Source organism: Vigna radiata, chromosome 8 (genome assembly GCF_000741045.1).
Source record: "Vigna radiata var. radiata cultivar VC1973A chromosome 8, Vradiata_ver6, whole genome shotgun sequence".
Classification (NCBI taxonomy): domain Eukaryota; kingdom Viridiplantae; phylum Streptophyta; class Magnoliopsida; order Fabales; family Fabaceae; genus Vigna; species Vigna radiata.
The window spans coordinates 23,532,752-23,541,393 of NC_028358.1; positions in this window are offsets into that span (position 1 = coordinate 23,532,752).

The window sequence follows — 8,642 nt, forward strand, 5'->3', positions numbered from 1 at the left end:
ATATATATATATATATATATATGGAACGTGTTTATATGTGTTTTATGTGCTATGTACAATGCATCATTACATATGTTTTACTGCACATGTTTTAAAGCTGAAAACCACAAGCACTTTCATGATCTTATCATTGTGTGACAAAGCTATAGTACAATCGATTACATTATACATGGATTCGACTTTGCTAAAATCTTTGTACAGATTTTGAGAATAAGTTCTCTGTGATATTTTGAGAAGAAAAGAATTTCAAAGTGTTTTGCATATTGAAAGTCGACTATGTGTGTAACACATTCGATTGTATTATGTGTCTGATTTGAAATTTTGTTATGCTCTTACACTTCAACGGCTATATTTTTAAAAGTTAGTTGAGCATCGATGACTTGCTCAACTGTGTTAAATGTGTTTTGTTTTTGGTTGACTGTATGCTACCAGTTTGACTGAACTGTTATAACTCCAGTCGACTGAATTAGTAGCATATTCGATTGTGAGACTATCTGAAAAACAAAAATATATAAATAGGCTGAACACGAATTTGTTCAAAGGACTTTTGATGAACTGACATTTTCATTTCTATTTCAGATTGAATTCTCCAATTAGAGAGCTCAAAGAATTCTCCAAGAAGACGGTGGTGATCTTTCTTGAAAGAGATTGAAAGGGAGATTGTTCTGCGCACACATTGATTGATCATATTTTGCACAAGAAGATGCATCTGGTTTGATCACATTGAGGCTTGGCATCTTTGAAGAATGTTGCGTTGAGTTAGGCTTGGCATCCTTAAAGACTGTTGCGTTGAGTTTGGCTTGGCATCCGTAAAGACTGTTGGTTTTGGACCTGTTGTGGTACAGGGGGATAGTTCATTCTGAGGATTGTTCAGAGTGGTTAACAGATTGCAGAAGAGGGGATTCTTGCTGCATTTTTGCTGTTGTTATTGCCTATATTTTGGTTCAAGGTTAGAGAGGAGACTTATATTTTTGACGTGGAGGTCTTCTATAAATTCTTTGTTGTGAAAACCGCAACCATTATAGTGCATTTGCTTCCTGGGTTGGAAGGACACTGGATGTAGGCATTGTTGGTCGAACCAGTATAAAAACAGTGTTTTCTTTTCTCTATCCCTACACTTTTACTTTGCAGTCGACTTTAAGTTTCACGCAATCAACTACGTTTTTCCACTGCTTACAAATTTTCATTACTTGCATTTCAAGAAAGTTTGAAAAGTTTTATACTTTGATATAAAGATTGCGATAAGATTTTGTTTTTGATAAAACACCAATTCACCCCCCTCTTGGTGTAAAAAAAAACCTACCTATTTCCTAACAACTTTAACTTTATATGTTTACAAAAATGCAAGCATTGGCGCAAGAATCACTCATTGATTCAAAAAATCGTAAGAGACTAAAGAATAATACTCTCAAACCAAAGGCTTTCAAAATCCTCTCTCTAAGCATGCTTCAAAGCATAAATGACCCCCATAAGTACAACATAAACAAAAGTTTGCACCCTTAAAAAAGCTACCCAATATTCACTTTGACTTCTTTTAAAAATATTAGCACATGAAGTCAAACTAGGACAACATCTAATTGCACCATCATTATTCACCTTAAGGCAATTAGCATATGGAACTTTTCATATTACGTTCATAAATAAACCACCTTACCCTCTCTAATTTGAATATTGAAAAGTTTCAATAGCAAAAAATAAGAGATAATGTTATTCAAATGCTTCTTAGATTTATTCTCAATCATACGCAATAACTCCTTAATTTGAAAATTATTATAAGAGAAAACAATTAGATCCTGAAATTTACTATGATTTTTCATCCTCTAAATCAATCAAAATAACACAATAATGATAGCCATTTTAATTACTTTAAACAAAAAAACTAAAATGAGACTTCATAAACTGAACAACCAAATCCAAAGAAGAAAAGTAGGAATCCTGAAAAAACACCCTTTAATCATTCCTATAATCGCATAGCAACAAAACAATGAAAGAACAAATGAGAGAAATATTTAACATTATTTCCATACAAAGAGAACATATGGCATAAAACTATTCCTTTTTTAACCTATAAATCAATATGTAACGATCATACAATAACTTTATTGGCACATTATCTAACCAATTCAAGTCCCCCCAATCCACACGCTTCATACCAGAAGAGTAAAAATGTTTAGCAGCTTTTAATAAAGTACACAAGTATACTCCAGAACCTAATTAGGCACATCCTCATCCCTGTTAACTATCAGACAAGAAAAATCACATAAACTGACAACAAAAGAAGGAAAGTTCCAATGAGTACCTATATAGACTAAACTAAGAACACACTATAATCTTACTTCATCAAAATAAGGAATTCTAGCCTATTTAGATATGCTAATGTCAGAACACCAACGATAATTCTTAAGATTAATACAATTTCCTTTACCTAGTGTTCAAAAAGTATTTTTCAAGAACAACATCATATGCATCCTTAATATCATGCCAAGTTTACGATGATTTAAAGAACATATATTTTTTATACTAAGGTTTAAGAAATCAAATATGCATGAGTCAGTCGAAGTCATACTACCATAAGAAATGTAGTAGATGGCCTTTTTTCTCTAACTAAATATTAGTATCCCGCAACCATACATCACCTTAGAACCACACAATATAGACCATTTAAAAGTGAGAAGTTCCCATTTTTGTGTATCCTCAATCCAAACAAAATTTTGAATCCATTGTTACACCTCAAGAATAAGCTTAATATATTCTTTATAAACCCGGAAGCTATAAGCCAACAAGTCAATAATTTACCAAATTTACTTGTTAAATTCTTCCCATCATACTAAACGGTTTCCCTTTCCAAGAAGCAAGCTTATTATGAATCTTACCAACCAAAGGTTGAAAAACCATGCCTTAGAAGTCCCTAGAAATGTTAGAACACCCAAATATGTAAAAGAAATAGATCATTGATTACAACATAGAAGCGTCTTAAGATGTCAAACAAAAGAAGTAGAAACATCAGTAGTGTAAAAGTGACTTTTACCATAACTCACCATTGACCAGAGAAAATGTTATACTCATGCAAGAAAGATTTCAAATATTGCAAGGTTCTAGTATGTCCTCTATAAATATATCATCATAATAGAGTATGGGAAGGAAATTGTATCCCTCAAGGACCAACCATGGGAAGCATAACGTTCTTAAAAATAAGCTCAGAAATGCCCTTACTCAAAATCTCCTCAATAAAACAAAAAAGAAAAGGAATGGGAGGATCCCTTGTCTCACCCCTCTAACATAAATGAAGTAACCAACGAAACCATTATTAACCCAGATAAAAAGATTAGAAGATATGAAAAGTCCACATCAAAAAGCCTTCATAAAAATCAAAACAGTGCAACACTTGAATTAAGAAATGCCAATTTATAGTATCAAAAGTCTTAGTTATGTCAATCTTAATACCTACATTACCACCCTTGACCTATTCAAAAAGAAAATTAATAGTTTCAAAAGTAATACAACTACTATCTTTAACATTTTTCCCTTTCATGAAACCATTTTGATTAGGAAAAAGTTTCTTATTAATAATCATCGCACCTATATGTTAAATTTCTTTTAATTATTTTGAAATGAAAAGCAGTCATTACTATAGGATGAAAATTAATTATTCATTCTACCCTGTTGTTGGACAACTTTACAAACATTAATACCAACATTATCTCAAAGAGAATGATAAAAACATCCATCAAAGCCATTTGGAAGAGCACTATCATCATTAAGAGAAAAATTGCATGCATCCCATCATCGAGATCAATGCATTTTATCAAAATATTATATTCATCATCAATCACTAAAGAAGGAATATAAGAAGCAACAAAAGACTGCATAGTAGTAACAGAAAACCCATGATCAATTGAACCAACATACAAATTAGTATAAAAAGACAAAATATAACTTTTAATCAGTTTTGGATTAGAAATAATTTGGTCATCATAGAAAAACTTAAAAATACTCCCTCCATTATGCCTCTTGCAAACCACAACATAAAAAAGTGCAATACTCATATTCCTATCTTTAAACCAATTCATCTTAGCATTTTCCTTCCAATAAACAACTTGATAATCCAGAGAAAATTTTAAAATAGTCTTATATCATAATCTCATGAATTAGCAAAGCATCCAAGTCAGATGGAGAAACATTCAACATTTGTCGTTGAATATTAGAAAGGAGACCTAGATTATCCACTACTGGCTTATATATGTTTCCAAAAACATCTTTTTCCATTCTTACAAAGCAACTTTAAGACATTGTAATAACCTCTACAAAAATGAACATAAGACAACCATAAGTAGGAGCATTCCAAGAGCTAGTAATATCAACTTTAAGACTAGTAATATCAATAATACCAAATTTGAAGCACTTTCTACTACTTAAGAATCATAATTTAGCCACCTTGATAGAAAAATCACAAACAATCAACAACTTAAACTTCAAACTATAAAGAAATAGCATGATAGGAACTAAAATAAGTCATTAGTTTAAGTAAGAAAAGAAAATCGGGTTGTTACTCAGTAATTAAATTCCATAGCATATTAAGAGTTATATCATTAGCCAATCCCCTCAAATTTCAAAAAAGGCCTAAAAAAATCATGAGCACTTTTCGGGAGTACTTGCTTTGAAGGATTTAACATTAGCTTTCTTTGGATACCCTTGTCTGGTTTCCTAGTAGTTTGAGCTGGTGTGTCATCCTTTTCAATAGTAATTCTCCCCTTTGTAAAATAGTATGCCTTAGTTTCTCACACCAAGAGGGGGATGAATTCGTGAAACTTAAAATTAGAGGCTTTTCAAAATCTTTTTCGCAAAAGGATGTTCTTTGAAAACTTTCTTGAAATGTAAGGAAAAAGATTTTTAAGTGGAGCGAAATAAAGTTGACTAAGTACAAAATGAAGTCGACTTGAATGTAAAAGTGTAGGATCAAAGAAATCAAATGCTGATTTCTATACTGGTTCGGCTAACCTGCCTACATCCAGTGTCCTTCCAATCACAGGAAGCAAATGCACTATAATGATCACGGTTTTTACAGCGACAACACGTCAAAAATATAAAACACCTCTCTAACCCTCTAATCAAAATATAGCCATATAAAAAAAAGACTAGCAGCAAGAATCCCCTCTCCTGCTGTCTTCAACCCTTTGAGCAACCCCTCAAAGTCAATAATGTCACACGTCCTTCTTCCTGTTGTTGAGATTGTTGACAACACAATATCTATATCGCTCTAGTTTTTTATGATGACAACACATTGCTTAATAACACACATATGTTGTTGATGTGTTACATGTTCTTATGTTAAATGTTTGATATATTTGTTGAACATGTTTATGTGTTGTATTGCTATGTGAATGCATACATATTGAGCTTGTAATTGTTACATCATTTCTAGATGCATTGCACATGTTTCAATGCATGAAAACCACAAGCACTTTTATGAACTTATAACTGTGTGACAAAGCTGCAGTAAAGTCGACTTCATCATTAATTGATTCGACTATGCTAAAGTCTTTGTACAGATTTTGAGAATTAGTACTTTGTGAGATTTTGAGAAGAAAAGAATTTCAAAATGATCTTACTTGTCAAATTCGACTATGTGCACTACATATTCGACTGCATTAGTTGTTTGATTTGAAATTTTGTTATGATCTTGTACTCTAACGGCTATATTTTCAAAAGTTAGTTGAAAATTGAATAATAGGTCAACTATATTAAATGAGTTTTTATTTTTGTTGACTGAATGCTACCAGTTTGACTGAACTGTTATAATTGTCATAACTCAGTCGACTGTATTAGTAGCTTATTCGACTCAGAGAATGTCTGTTAAAACAGAAATCTATAAATCCGCTGAACACGAAGATGTTCAGGGACTTTTGATGATCTAACAATTTCATTTATGTTTCAGATTGATATCTCTAATCTTATAGCTCCAAGAATTCTCAAAGAAGATGGTGGTGATCTTTCTTGAAAGAGATTCAGAGGGAGACTGACTGCACACACATTGCTTGATCACATTTTGCACAGTAAAGGTGTTTCTGGTTGATCAAGATTTTGGCTTTGCATCCTTTAAGATTGCTGCATTGGACCTGTTGTGATTACAGGGGATAGACTCGTGGAGACTTTTTCACTTTGAGGATTGTTCAAAGTGGTGTTTGGGAGATTGCAGGAGGGGGGACATCTTGCTGCAAGTCTTGTTGTGTTTGCTGCCTATAGTTTGGTTAAGGGTTAGAGAGGAGATTTATATTTTTGACGTGGAGGTCTTCTATAAATTCCTTGTTGTAAAAATCGCAACCATTATAGTGCATTTGCTTCCTGAGACGGAAGGACACTAGATGTAGGCATTGTTGGCCGAACCAATATAAAAACCAGTGTTTAATTTTCTCTATCCCTGCACTTTTACTTACAGTCGACTTTACTATTTGCGCAGTCAACTACGTTTTTCCGCTGCACACGAATTTTCATTACTTGCATTTCAAGAAAGTTTAAAAAGTTTTATACTTTGATTTCAAGATTGCAAAAAGACTTTGATTTTGATAAACCACTAATTCACCCCCCCCCCTCTTGTTGTAAAAAGATGCCTACTTGTTTTCCAACAATTGGCACCAGAGCTGGTTTTCATAAAATATTTGCAAAACTAGTCAACCCTGTTTTTCTTTGATTCGACTATATGCCTGGGGATGGCTTATGTTTCACAACCCAAAAAGATTTGTGAATTCAAAATTGATTTCATATTTGTTACTTGTACCAAGAAATCAAAGCTTGTCACTAATGGTTTCTATGAATCCTTTGAAACAAGAAACTTGCAACACAAGGCAACCCAAGATGGAGAACCCTATCCAGAAACGCAAAGATTAAATTTGTCAAACAACAGATTCACAAGGTTTTTGAGCAAAAAGGACAAACAGAGTTATCCAGTTGATATCAAGAAGGCCAAGAATAAAGATAATTGACTATGATGGCAAAATCTAAAATTGTCAAAGCGTATATGAAACAACTGTCCAAAAGTTCTACATGGTATCTTAACAGTTTTTGTTCAAGACACATGACTGAGGATCCCACAAAGTTCTCAAATATCTCCTACAAAGCTACTGGTCATGTCACGTATGGTGATAATAACAAAGGGAGAATTGTTGGCATAGTTAAAATAAAAACTCCTTCATCCTATGAAATTAAGAATGTTCTACTTGTTGAAGGATTAAAACACAATCTGCTTAACATTAGTCAGTTATGCGACAAAGGTCTAAAGATCACATTTGAGCCCAAATACTGTTTGATCAGCAACGGGACAATAGACGAGTTACTGATAATGGTCTAAAAACCATTATTTTCATGCTTAAATTTTATATCAAAACACACCCTTTACGACTTAGAATGAGCTTAGAATCAAGTAAAACACTTAAGATGAGTCACATGAGAGTCAAAAGTTGTTTTTAGAGATATTATGCTTGTTTTGCAGGGTTTTGATGGGAATTGAGGATGGAAGTGAAGTAGGAAGGACTTAGACTCAAGAAAGANGAAGAAAAAGGAAGAAAAGAAGAGTCTATGCACCGTTGAGCGTCAAAATCCAACGCTGAGCGTCATATTCGAGGGAGCAGCCATTGTTTGACGCCCAGGCAGTGAAGCTGAGCGGTTCTACGATTAGAGGCAAACCGCTCAGCAGTGAAATAGACCGCTGAGCGGTGGTGCGGCTAGAGGAAAAACGCTCAGCAGCCAATTTAGGCACTGAGCGGTTGTCTGCTGGGCTTGGGCTTAAATTCTGTTATTTTTTCTGTTATAAATAGCCCCAGTGAGACCTTCAGAATATTCTTTTGGAAAAAGAGACGTCCACAGCACTTCTACACTTCTTGGAGGCGGTTCCTTAGATGCTTAGGCTCCAATCTACCAAACTTAGGGTGTATTCTTCCATTCTTTCATTGTATTTCATCTAGTTTCACCATGAACTGATAGGGAATTCCTTGATTAAACAATACCACCTAGGGATAGGGGTAAGACGATCAATTGTATTTTGCTTTTGCGCTACTTGCATTACTAGTTACTAGGGGAGACTAGGGATAGTAAGCCAGTAACTAGTAGTAGGCTTTTTTTCGCCGAAAGATCGGGTTTATGGTAGACTAAGAAAGTTTGCATGACAATTAGATAATAAAGCAAATTTAATAAGAAGAGTAGATATAAGAGAGTGGATAAGATGAAATTGTAAACCCCAACAACTCCATTCATCCATATCTTTTTCTTGCCAATTGAATCACTTGCATGTGCATGTTTATTTTCGTTCTTTGCATACAAACCACAAGATTTATTTCTTCACAAGTCTTATAAGATTAATTTACACGAACGATAAGGCCTAAGAGTCCTTTGGGAAAACGATACTCGGACTTACCTGTTTTATATTAATTGATAACGATCTGGTACACTTGCCACGGGCTTAACAACGAGCTCGAGTTGAATAGACTAAGTGTTGAGGAAGCCCAAGGAAAGAAGAAAACGTTGGCCTTCAAAACTGAAAATTCTAAAGGCACAAGTTCAGAAAAGGATGAGGAATCTGAAGATGAAGACTCAAACGACAAAGAAACGATTCACATGTTCAGAAAATTCAACAAGTTCATGAAATTGAA